General features: G+C 40.8%; 1 pseudogene; it reads left to right on the forward strand.

Moving 5' to 3' along the window:
* The first annotated feature begins 8,010 nt into the window (after window positions 1–8,010).
* LOC133125905 (serpin B6-like) lies at window positions 8,011–8,990 on the forward strand (annotated as a pseudogene).
* The last annotated feature ends 4,883 nt before the right edge of the window (window positions 8,991–13,873 follow it).

Raw genomic sequence — 13,873 nt, forward strand, 5'->3', positions numbered from 1 at the left:
GCCCTGACGCGACCCAGGAGGGAAGGAGGAAGGAGGCCCTGAAGAATACCCCGCTCTGGGAAGACCCCAAGTTATTTTTGCCTGAATGGCCCTTTTATTTTCTCCTGTTTTTCCCTACCCTTGCCCTAATTGATTTATTTTTCTGAATATTGCTGACTCCTGTGTCTGGTTTCCAGCTGGGCCCACCCACTGCCCTCAGGATCCACCCCGAGGCACCACAAAATTCAAAACTTGTATTCTTTTATTTGTTTACCCCCACCCCCTAAATAACTAGCACCTTTAGCAGAAATAACCAAACGTTTCCTTTATTTAAATATCAGTCACATCGCCGTGGAGGAATTTTCACCCACTGTTCTTTGCAGAACTGCTTTAATTCAGACCAGTTGGTAGGTTTTCAAGCATAAACAGTTTATAGTCCTGCCACAGCATCTCTATTGGGCTCAAGTGAAGTCTATGCCACTCTAAAGCTCTGGGACTCCACCAAGCCACCCTGAGAGCCATTATCTTGAAATGGAGAACACTTGAAACATTGGTGAACCTTCCCAGGTATGGCCAGCCTGCTGAATATTTTTCAAGGGCACAGCAACAAATCCATCCATCCATCCATTATCTGAACCCACTTATCCTGAACAGGGTCGCAGGGGGGCTGGAGCCTATCCCAGCATACATTGGGCGAAAGGCAGGAATACACCCTGGACAGGTCGCCAGTCCATCGCAGGGCACACCATTCACTCACACACTCATACCCACAGGCAATTTAGACTCTCCAATCAGCCTAACCTGCATGTCTTTGGACTGTGGGAGGAAACCGGAGTACCCGGAGGAAACCCACGCAGACACGGGGAGAACATGCAAACTCCGCACAGAGAGGCCCCGGCCGACGGGGATTCGAACCCAGGACCTCCTTGCTGTGAGGCGGCAGTGCTACCCACTGCACCATCCATGCCGCCACACAGCAACAAATGCAAGAAGTAAAAAAATATCATAGAAGAACACCCAAAGAGCTGCAGGTGGCTCTCAGCTAAGGTCAATGGGCCTCATGCAATTTTGTATACTTATCTTAAATTTCTCTTCCTCGTAGTATATGAACACTGGACACTATAGGTGCGTCCCATTATTTTTCACTATGGTGCTTGATTTGTGCCAAAAATCAGATGTATGAGAGTTTGAAGGCGGCTACTTACTTATGACACTAAGCCAATGACAGTATAGCCACTGATGACCCAGCAGGTGCAAATGAGAACCAGTGTATAGTACGCACCTGGCTAATGACTCGCCTAGGCTGGCAACTCACTCGTCTGGACTAGCAACCTAGCCTGGCAACCCACCCTCCTAGGATGACTACACCCTATCCTAGACTGGCAACACACTCTTCTAGGCTCTCGATTGACTTCTGTGACTGATTTACCATGATGGCTATGTTAAACAAGGGGTTATTATTTTGGCATCACAATTTTGTAATGTAATCCTAACTGATAGCTCTGTTGGTTAACCTCTTCATATTGTTACTATTGTATGTAAATAAATGCAGTTGGCTAGCCTATTGCATTGTTTAAAAGCACATTCTTTTGTTAGCACAGGCCTATGTGTGTAAATTATTTGGTCTAAAGACCCCGTTGAAAAAAACAGCTCAAGCTAGCTGGTTGACCAGTTTAGACCAGCTCCCAGCTCAACATGGTTTGACCAGCTCAAACTGTTTTGAAACAGCTATTTGGCCATGCTGATTGACCAGCTCATAGTCTACTAGACCAGCTTATGTCCAGCTTGACCAGCTCAGTCTTCAATTTTGATTGCTTTCATGCTTTTACCAGGTGTAATGTCTTTGTAGAAGTAAACATTATTTTACCTTTCTATTTCTGTGGCTTTCATCAACATCTCTTTCATGTCATTTGCAAGGTGGAGAAACATAACAATATAAACCTTTTATGATGCAACACATTTTCCATCTGGATATAAAGAACGGGACGATTACAAAAGAGAAAAAATGCCACGAAACATGCTTGACTGTGTAGGAATCTGCAGGTGTATCAGGTTTGCATTTTTGCTGCGCAGTCGAAAACAATAGCCTATTAGGCCAGTTGGTAAAAAAAATGCACTGCAAATGCTCTTAATTTCTAGATAATGGAAACTGGTTCTTCCCACCCAACAGTATCTGCTGCCAGTGAAGTAGAGGCCATGGTGCCACCCGTGGTTGTAGTGTTGTTTTATTTCCTTTCTTTTCCTTGTCTCCTCCTGTAACACGTGCAGTGATGCCCTCCTCTGTGTGTCTTTCAGGTGGCTTTCGGCTGAAGTATGTTACCCCTCACTCTTCTGAAGCGCTTGACAATGCTGACTGAAGGGACAGAAGACCACTGCAGCGTTCTCTTATTCTGCAAAACAATTACATTTCCAGAGACCTTTGTATTTTCAGAGGGCTCCCCCCCCCCCCGTGTCCTGTTTTACATTTTAAAATGTGCTTGAGGGTCTGGCAAATCTGAATAATTGTGCCTGATACTTCCCCAGTCGTAGTTGAGGGAGAATCTCTCGTCTCCACTGAGGTGTTTTGCTGTGGCTTTTGGTATTTTTTGCACTGAACACTGGCAAGAGACATCGCCTCATGTTTACTAACTTATTTCTTAAAATGTAAAAAAAAAAGATAGAAACAAACATACAATAAAACACCACATCTCTTTACAGTATGGAAGCTAGGTAATTATTTTATCTTGGATATAAGGGGGGTTTAAATGGGATTCATTATAAATGCCAACCATTATAGACTCTCCAATGCCTTTGTATTGCTATTATATCCAGTGTGTACCATTCCCAGAGGTCAGGAGTGTTAAGTCTCTGACCAGAGGTTTGAGTTGGACTGTACAAGGTGGACCATCTAACATTAAACCATTCTTTTCCTTGAATGAGTTACATGGTGTGCAGACGTATCATTACAGCCTTTTTTACACTAAAGAATATTTATGCTTCCTTCTTATTTTGGTTTCATTTTTGTTGTACAGCAAGGAAACTAAATGCAAACAAAAACATGTATGTAATGCTGACATTGTTTTTTTTCTTCCTGGCACAGTGTTTTGAATGTACAATGTATTATTTTGATTTAATAAACTTATGGAATTCGGCAGTATCTTTCTATTTTGAAAAAGGTTAATTCAGAAGCATTTGCCACTTGATACAATGTGAAATGCGTGCTAAGACACTATTAATCATCATGTCTGTCATTTCATTAAGTTAAACGCTGCTTTTATTTGGCAACATGCACTATAGCAACCAGGAGTTCTGAAGTCCCTAAGTGCAGTGAGGCAGAATGGACAGCGCGGGAGACACATTGCCAATTTCAGCCACTACCTAGCTCGCAGCCAGTGGAGGGATTAGCAGAAGGCATTCAGTAGCTCCTTGAGGTAGATCTCTGTCTATAAGCATTTTGACCTGCCTGTACTAGCCATGATGGAAGAAACTTTCATGGAGAATTTCTCTTTGGTTTATACAGCATTGATATTTGACTGCATTTTGTGTGTTTGTGTACATATGTACATGCAAAAATTGGTGGAAACACTCCAAATGATATACAACCAAATTTGAAACAAAATCAAAACATGAATGAGATAATAACATTGAATCTTGGGTTTTCTATCGTTCAACTGAAGATGATGGGGTTTGCAAGCCATTTTTTCTCCCAAGTCCTTGCAGAATAAATGGTTTTGATTTATCTGTCATGGGTGGGTATGTGCAATGTATACACAGACATGTTAAACACTCATGAGTGTACACAGATTTTTATAATAATACAATTTATTTATCTATTTATTATTATTGGTTGCTTGAAGTTGAAATGTTGAAGAGTAGTTTTAATCTGAGAGCTTTCAACTGCTGAAGTAGTATGAATAATTTCTGCTTGTATTGAAGAAAGTAGAGAGGTCTTTGTATTGGTGTGTATGAAAAACTATATGAACCTGCCAGTTGTATTTGTTGAACTTTTTAGGTTTAAAAACTGTACTGTATATACAGGGGTTATATTTTCACCTTCCATTGTATGTTTACTGTATTCTTTGATATCTAAATGTTGTCTACTGGTCAACTACATTTGTAGAATGAATTTGCAAATTGTTGATTTGTTTTCCTGGAATTAACAGCAATAAATGAAATACACCACCAATGTTGTAATCTGTGCACCACCTAAAATATTACAAATTTTTCTTTAGTGGCATGTTGTCCGATAGATTCACAGTGGGGTAGCGATTGAATAAGAAAGCAAGAAAAAAACAACAACATGAAATAGCCTCAATTGTTTAGGCACTCGAAATCTAAATAATTATTATTGGAGTCTTGAGGGTTTCCTTCCTCTTTCCTCTATCCCCGGAAACTGATTTTACAACGGGTCTGCCTGATTTTTTTTCTCAGCTCCAACCAATGTCGGAATCGTGGTCCTTTCTGGTTAAACTATCCCTTCTGGTCTACTTGTAGCTAGCTGATCAGAATATAGGAGCTAGCTAACGTTGGTTACAGTGACTGAGCGCCTTACTGCAACGTTGCTAACATTAAACGACATCAAGCTTAAGCGAAGTTGTAAATATAAACAGAGTTGTAAATGACGCAGCTTGAATTCACGTAGCTAGAGAAAAGCAAATGAAAGCGATGTGTTCACTCTCTCCTTTCATGTAGACTACAACTTTTGACTATTTTACTTCAGTACTTAAGTGTTAGATGGGTTTCACCTAGATAACATAATTCACCTTAAAGAAGGAGCGTTTTCCTCTCGGTTGCGCCAGTTTTGCAATTTTAGGTATGTGAAAACAGTTTTACCACTGGTGTTGAGCATCCTCAGTGGAATCTTCGCACCCGTTGCTTGTGCCAGCAGGTAGGGTTGGGTTTGATTACCCACGAGTTTGCATTGAACTAATGCATCGCTCGTAATGCAATCTCATGTCTCTGTTGGTTAACCTTCGATATTCTCATTACTGCGACTAAATGTAGTTAGCTAGCCTACTGTATTCTTTAAAAGCACATGTTTTATTTTAGCATATGACTACGTGTGTGCATGTGGGAAGAATTCAGTAGAATGTTTGCATGGCTCTGCACTGAAAATGCTTGGAATTGTTGAAAAAAGGAAACGGGTTCTTCCCACCCAATTCTGCAACAGTGTCAACTTTTGGTCCGTAGCTATATTATCAGGTTTGACAGGCAAGGGCAAGCTGTTCCCCGCATAGATGGCATGGTGTGTCTCAAATTATCTCTTGAGAGGTGTGACTTCTAAACGTTAACTTAGAATTTTTAATATTGCTACTAAACGTTACTAAAATCACTTGAAATGTTACTGAAATAATTTATACTCATTTGTGTTTGGCGATCTTTGGCTTGCGTTTAAAAGCTGGCCATTAGTCCTGATCTTGTGTCGGTTTTAAATGAACTTACGATAGGGACATGAGAAATATGTTCCTTCTAAAGTAAGTAATAATCAGTCATAATTCTCTAAGAACGCAAGAGCAGATACAAGAAAATAAAGCCAAATGTAAAATTTGCCACACGCAGCTAAATTTGCCACTCCAACAGCACTGAAAGGGTGCAACCCAGATAGCAAGCGACTCCGGTCTGGATCTGCACCAGTTCCGCCTGACTTTGGGTCATATTCGGCGCATATCTGACCCAGAGATACTTGCTATCTTGCTATCTGGGGAAAATAATGAAAAAATATAAACACTCGACAGTGTCCTACTGATGTGTCGCAGCTGCGCTATGATATCCCCTCAAGAAACTTGAAATTGTCCGCTCTCCACTACCCATCATATGGTGCTTTTCTGTGATCTTGTGTCACAGTATTTAGTGGCAAAACTGAAGGGTGAAGTCAGGTAAATTAGGTCATCAGTTAAAATTGGCCAGATAATGTTAATATATGAATAAGCAACGGATGAACATCTAGAAATAACATTTTATGATCCGTGTCTTGATTGCTTCTTTCAGAAAAATAGCGATAATAATTTTATTAACCCTCCTGTTGTGTTCCGGTCGAATTTGACGGATTTAAAAGTTCTCTCTCTGAAAAATGTCGTTAATTTAATATGATTAGGGTAATTTCTTAAGGCTCCATGACTTTGTCCACACAGGACAACACACAAAATAAAATGTGACAATTTTCATAAAAATGTAGGTATTTTATTTAACTTTTCTATACCTGTGGTGTTCCTGGTCAAAAATGACTGGACTTTAGAAATTAAAGGGTAAGACTACATCTAGTGTTTATGGACACACTTCCTCTCGCAGACCCCCATATGCATGTGTGATTTAGCACACGCACACACACGCATATGCACACACACGCCTCACTCCCCTTCCTGGCTTCCTTGGAAACCCCCACAGGATCCTTTCGCCAATAGGATCTTTCCCCCATAGGAACCACTGTTGGCATTCTCACATACAATCACAACATTGTTTCAATAATATGTAGAACTTTTCTTGCAGCTCTGGTAAATAAAGCTTTTTGCTCACAATGTGGCAGCACTGTGACCTAACGATAGACTGTATTTGTGGATCTTGGTCTTATCTTTGATCAAGACACTGGTGAGGAGGAGAGAGGCCAGGAAACTGACAATGAAAATGCATGAGAGGAGGAAGTGTCAGAGGTTGACGACAATGTAGAATATGATCTAGACCAAGAGACAACCGATGTGGAACAATGCAGTGATGAGGAAGAGGGCCCAGCTGAGTCTATAGAGTAAATGTTGGTACATTCAGGTCAAAGAATGGGGATTTGTCCTGGTCTTCATCTCCACCTGTGAGGAGAGGTTGGCTGTCGGCTGAAAATGTTATCAGGATGACCCCAGGGACAACGAGATATGCCATATCCGGGGTTGATGACATAAAATCCTGTTTCGAACTGTTCCTCACAGTCTATCAAAACTATCGTATTAAACATGACCAACTTGGAACAAAAGGAAGTGCACCAAAAGATGTCAAAATATGTCATAGTCATATTGTATAGTCATAGCACCTTTACAAACACAAACACACCTGCACAAATAGGCTACAGGCGCACATGCACAGATGTACACACAAATTCAGTCTCCTCAGACACACAGCCACACACACATGTTCAAACAAGGAGTCTAGTTTTGTAAATGTAATTTGTGTGTTTTCATGTAATTGCTGTTGTGTTAATGTTATTTCAATATTTTCTATTGTTAAGCACCCACAGATCCATCCATCCATCCATTATCTGAACCTGCTTATCCTGATCAGGGTCGCAGGGGGGCTGGAGCCTATCCCAGCATACATTGGGCGAAAGGCAGGAATACACCCTGGACAGGTCGCCAGTCCATCGCAGGGCTGGGGACACACATCATTCACTCACACCTACGGGCAATTTAGTCTCTCCAGTCAACCTAACCTGCATGTCTTTGGACTGTGGGAGGAAACTGGAGTACCCAGAGGAACCCCACGCAGACACAGGGAGAACATGCAAACTCCACACAGAGAGGCCCCGGCCCACGGGGATTCGAACCCAGGACCTCCTTGCTGTGAGGTGGCAGTGCTACCCACTGCACTATCCTTGCCGCCTCAGTTGTTAAATATGCCGTGCTTACACACTTTCTCAAATATATTAACCAACAATCAATCATTGTATGAATGATGTACCGGAGTGAAATATCTTCAGACTTGCGTGCCATGTAGTTTATGTTGTGTAATACTCTAAACATTGACTTGACATAAAAAAGATAGACACTATCACATCGTGCATATTTCATGAAGTAATATTTCTTTAATTCTTACGATACAGGATATTTGGCACCTGATGCCTTTCTTTATTGTTAAAAGATTTATGTTCTGCATTTTGCATTGTAGATGTTGAATTTTCTGTTTGTGCATGTTTCACACCTCTTAAAGATGAATCGCATCTGCATTATTCAAGACATACTGCATTATATCTGTATCTGGATATCTTAATTAATGTACTTGTGTGACACCATCCCATCTATATATCTTCGCTTTATTGTGCTTTCTTGTAGATAAAATCAAGAACCTGCTGTCGAAAGGGACTGTTAACAGTATGACCAGTCTGGTGTTGGTGAATGCTATCTATTTTAAGGCTGATTGGGACAATAAATACACATGGACGGCAATTCAAATTGAATAAGGTAACATGCTTACTTAGTTTCCAGATTACTCTGTGACTCCTAAATAATTATGAACTGTTGCCGACACTGACGCTGGAAAGGTTTTTATCCTCTGTGCTGTTCAGTCACATTTTTGTAATTTCTTGACATCAGTTTGCTAAAGATGGGACTCCAGAGCATAAGTGCTCTCCTCTTTAGTGTTGCAGTTAGGTCACTGATCCAACTTTGTGTTGAAGTGAAATGTTCTCTCCATGACAGTTGAATGATAAATTCTGCTTTATTTTCCTGTGTTCAATTTTAGAAATGTATCTTTTGCAGTGGTATGCAAAAGTTTGGGAACCCCTGGTGAAATTGTATGTTTTGTAGATTTGTTTAAATTAAAGGAAACTTTCTAGAGTATAAGAATGTGTGATAATATGTGGTAAGGAGTGAACAAGCCTTCAGAAATCCACCACTCTCAACTGGATTAATGGCTTCTTTTCTCCTGCAGTTGGAAAGGGAGCTCACGTATAACAAGCTCATCGAGTGGACACAGCCTGAGAAGATGAAATATACTCCTTTAGTTTTGGCTGTGCCCAAGTTCAAGAAGAGAGCTATGACCTGGAAGATATTCTGGTCAATATGGAGTTGAAGGATGCCTTCGATGTGTCCAAAAGCGATTTCTCTGGTATGTCTCCCAGCAATGACTTGGTGTTGTCCAAAGTGGTGCACAAGGCCTTTGTGGAGGTGAACGAGGAGGGCACAGAGGCTGCTGCCGCCACTGCTGCCACCATGATTGTTGGATGTTCCAGGCCACCCCCAGATCAGTTCATCGCAGACCATCCCTTCCTGTTCTTCATCAGACACAACCCCACTCAGAGCATCCTCTTCTATGGCCGTTTCTGCTCCCCTTGAAGTCTTAAACTCTGCAGTTTCCAGTTATAAGCAGTAGTCTAAAGAATGACTGTCTGCGTGTTAAATGGCTCTGCAATGCTGTCTGCCTTAAAATAATATCTCATTATCTGCTTCTCAGAGCTTAGACAGTCCTGCTGCAGTGCATTGTTTTCATTCATGTCCATTGTATTCTCTTTGAAGATAAATCCTGGCTTAAGACCAAAGATTGTTTCCTTTCTGTTCATTATATTTTACTCAACACTAAAATAACAAAAAAACAAGTAATAAAAACAAGAAGCAGTAACCTTGTGAAAATAAAAGTGCACAAAAGCCTACTTTGTTGGTTGCTTTTTTCACTTAGCTGCTCAGTCATTGCATCAGAGGAGAACATTTTATGCACTGCTGGTACATGCAGAATGCTGTTGCCCAATCCTTCAACGATTTTTTTTGTTTGTTGTCACAATCGTTTCGCAGACACAGGCAGACACAGGCAGTTTCCCAAGTTTAGTGCATATACTTCTGTGGACAGATCATACTGTACGATGTGGGCGTGCCTGGCTAAGAAGTACTCCTTGTGAAGTTGCAGCATCACTCATTGTCTTTGATTGACTAGACACCACTCCAGTAGGAGAAGAAAATAGGAATTGGAAGAAACAATAAGAGAACTAGGTGATTATTCAACCAGCTTGCGTGGCATCAACTTTCAGTGAGATATTCTTTAGACATGTCTTTAACGTAGCAGACACTGCACTAATCCTGGAATGGTAATCATATCAATTAGCCTATACGATTAAATGATAGTCTTACTGATGCAGGCTTGCATGTTATAGCCAAGATGATTTTAAGATTTTGAATCGAGTGTGATAATACTATAATACTGAAAGTGACTGGCACCAGTAGCACCAATATAAAATCTATCACTCTACCCTTAACATACTTTTGGAGGACAATGTGCTTGAATGCAATTGCTATTCATAAAAAAGTGAATATTATATGTGGGATTCTCATCATAGTCAGCCTTGTCTGGAAATACCAGTTTTGGTAAAGGTATAGCAGCCATAGAAAAGTGAAAAACTCTTTTCCTTCTTCACCAACAAGCAAACGTGTATAAAGAGTATTTATAAGAGTGAGTCAAGTGTGTGTAGCTATAGCTTTCCAGAACTGTATATTGTATATTATTCTACTGTTGCAAAAACATATATCATTCCGATTGCATGATGCATTTCTTTCTGAAATGACTGCCCTTCCAGGAGACCAACAATGGAGTCACTGAGTGCTGAAAATACCAAGTTCTACCTGTTTAAGAACATAACTGAACATAAGAAAACGGACAGCATCTTCTACTCTCCACTCAGCATCTTCTCAGCTCTGGCCATGGTGTACATGGGCGCCCGGGGGAACACAGCTACACAGATGGCTGAGGTGAGTTCACCCAGACACAGTGCCACTCTCAGACGTCCCAGCACAACACAACTGCATTAATAAGCTATGGAGGGATCATCCATTGAGAAGACTTACTGAATGTTGTTACAGCCCGGGCTTGTTACTGACACAGAAAAGTGAGGTGGGCGGATCAAAAGTGAAATTAAGATTTATTTTTGGTAAAAGAGATTCACCCACAAACTATTGAAGGAGAATAAGGAGAGGCTTGTGCTCCTACCAGGACTGGAGTGGTGTATTATTATATTATTAGTATTATTATTATTCTTGTATCTTATGCAATAAAACATTTTCTTTTTAACCCTATCCAGTCTGCCCCCATGTGGTTGAGTTGTCAACGTGTCAAATGGTTGTAGCCTTTATATTTATATAAAAAAAACCGTGACATAATAAAACCACAAAACGCCGATGCCAGATTGTTAAAAAAATGGTCCACTAGCTAGAACAGAAGTTTAGATTCTTTTCAGCCTCTTATTTGCAAATCAGGGCAAAAAGATTCAGCGCCCCCCTTCCCATGCTCACTGTTTACAACCCACACCTCGCCACAGACAATAAAAGCCTTATACTAACAATCTTTGATACCGTTTCTCTACGTCAGAAAATCATGTTCCAATATGTTTGGTAGAACATGTTCATTATGTTTGGTAGAAATATAAGTTTGTTTTTTGCAAATTATTCAATACAGACATATTTATGGAGCCAAATATGGTTATGAAGCTTTGACTGTTTTCTGACTAGTTTATTTTTTTATCCATTCAACCATTTTCGAGAACTATATTTTTTCTGGGAATATACCTAAGCAAATGCTATCTTGAACTACTTCTTCTGGTTGTGTTAATGCATTGCTGAGTAATTTCAGTACCTCCTTACATAGGCTGGTTTGGTCACGGATCAGAATCTTTCCATAGCATGCAAATCCTGCATATCTGTCATTAATCAACTTAGAGGTTGATTTTGCACAACCTCTAAGTTGTGCAAAAAAACCCAGAGGACCGAGGTTCGATTCCCGGTCCTGCCAAAAGCCAAGTTTGGCCGGCTGACGCGGAGTGGCATAATTGGCTCACTGCTCCAGAGGGAGGGACTTGGCAGGGTTCGCTGATCACCACACAATAAGCACCTCGGATGCCTCGGAATCACGGTTACGATTGTGAGACGAGACGGCTTGAAGAACGCGTGTCGTTCTCCCTCGGGCCGCCTAGGGACGGGTGTGGATGGTGTATCTAACACTAACTCTAATTGGCGTAGAAGGGGAACAATTGGCTACCAAATTGGGAGAAAAAGGGAAAAATCTGAAATAAATTCATATTAAAAAAACCAAAACTTAGAGGTTGATTAATGGAGAGGTGAAATACACTTTATTGATCCCACACATGGAAATGTGCTCAAAACCGTTTTCTAATATTTTGGAACCCTTTTATTGATGAAGCCAAATAAGATTAATAATTGTAATATTTTACAATCAAAGGATTCTCTCCTGCTTAGTCTAATCAACTGTACGTCGATAAGAGTGGCTGCCAAATGCCATTAATGTAATGTAATATAATGTAATGCTCCTCAGGTCTGACAATCAGTCTGAGGATTTTAATCCCTGTACCTAACACAGCGGTCAGGGTACCGTTGGCTATGACATGGAGGTCCGTGTGACCCTCCAAGGATATCCCTCCCCAGACCATCACTGAACCACTGCCAAACCGGTCATGTTGGATGATGGCAGCATAACGTTCACCATGGCGTCTCTAGACTCTTTCACGCGCTCAGTGTGAACCTGCTCTCATCAGTGAAGAGAACAGGGCGCCAATGGCAGACCTGCCATTTCTGGTGATCTCTCACGAATGCCAATCAAGCTGCACGGTGCTGGGCTGTGAGCACAATTGTCTGTGGCCACCACATGCAAAACCATGACCTTTTTGGGGGTTGTCTTGCTTTGGCATCTCCATTGCACCTGTTGTCACTCATTTGCACCAAAGCAGGTGAAACTGATTCACAATCACTTCCAAAATGGCCAGATTGACATCCATGAAGTTTAACTGACTTAATTTTTTTGAGCAGTGTATTACACAGAACACGGGTGGGACATTGCTGGGTGTAGGCGACATTGGTGGTTGTCTTGCAGTCCATCTCAGGGGGACGCCAAACAAAGTAAAGAAAGTAGAATAAAAATCCAAGTGAATGCACTCACAAATTCCCTTCTGCATTCCCACGATCACAGCAGCAACCACCCCCATCCCCAGTCTGCAATCTTCACAGCTGAGAGGGACACACCAACATGGTTGCATACATTTTAAGATAAACGTGGCAGTAGTGCATTGACAAGCTCAATTGCTCCATTGACAAGACTAATAGTGAACTTTAAATATTGCTCATGTTCACGATACAGTAAAGATACTTGCCAGTAAAGATAGTTGCTTCCATTTCTCTTCGATATGACTGGTTTAAATTCTTATATCCAGTTATTTGCTATTTTATACACCTTCTAAATCTATGAGATTGAACTAAAATATTATTGAGCTGGAAGTCAAAGTCAGCTGCGTGCTAGACTGCAAGTTGCAACACAGTCATAAGGGGAGTCTTCCAACATGCCTAAAAATCTGGTTATGAGATGGGTGTGTTCAGGGTTGGGCTGCTCTTGTCCTGTGCAATAATTGTGCAATAATTTTTACACAGTACTATTTGAGATACAGTCCCCTCCAAAAGAATTGAAATAGCAAGGCAAATTCATTTGTTGTGCAATATGGTGAATACATTTGGGGTTGAGATGAACAGGAAGACAAGATTTCAGGATTTCAGCTTTTATTTCCTGGTATTTACACCTAGATCTCTTAAACTACTTAGAACATAGCACCTTTGGTATCAGACTGCCCATTTTTTAGGTGAGCAGAAGTATTGGATTGGAGTATTTAAGTAAATGAAAATAAATAACACTTAATATTTGGTAGCATATCCCTTGCTTGCAATAACTGCATCAAGCCTTGACCTCACCAAACCGTTCCATCAGTATTTGACAGGCTTTTAATGCAGCCTGTTTCAGTTGTTGTTTGTTTCGGGTGGTTTTTCCCTTCAATCTCCTCTTCAGAAGATAAAATGAATGAAGGCCTATGTTGTGTTGGCAGTGTCTTTTTGGTCATTGTCTTTCTACATGATAAAGAAGACTACTGAATTCATCCTGCTGCAACCATCATGAGTTCCATCATCTATAAAGATGAGTGAGCTCACTCCAGAAGCAGCCATGTAAGCCTAAGCCATGACACTTTCTCCACCATGCTTCAAAGATGGGCTTGTATGTTTTGGATCATGAGCAGATCCCTTCTTTCTCCACACTTTGGGCTTTCCATCATTTTGGTAGATCTTGGTCCCATCAGTTCATAAAACTTTGTTCCAGAACTTTTGTGGCTCATTTCTGTACTTCTTTGCTAATTGTAATGTCGCCTACCAATTCTTACTACCAATTAATTGTTTGCATCTTG

The sequence above is a fragment of the Conger conger genome, chromosome 4, assembly GCF_963514075.1.
Source record: "Conger conger chromosome 4, fConCon1.1, whole genome shotgun sequence".
Taxonomy (NCBI): Eukaryota; Metazoa; Chordata; class Actinopteri; order Anguilliformes; family Congridae; genus Conger; species Conger conger.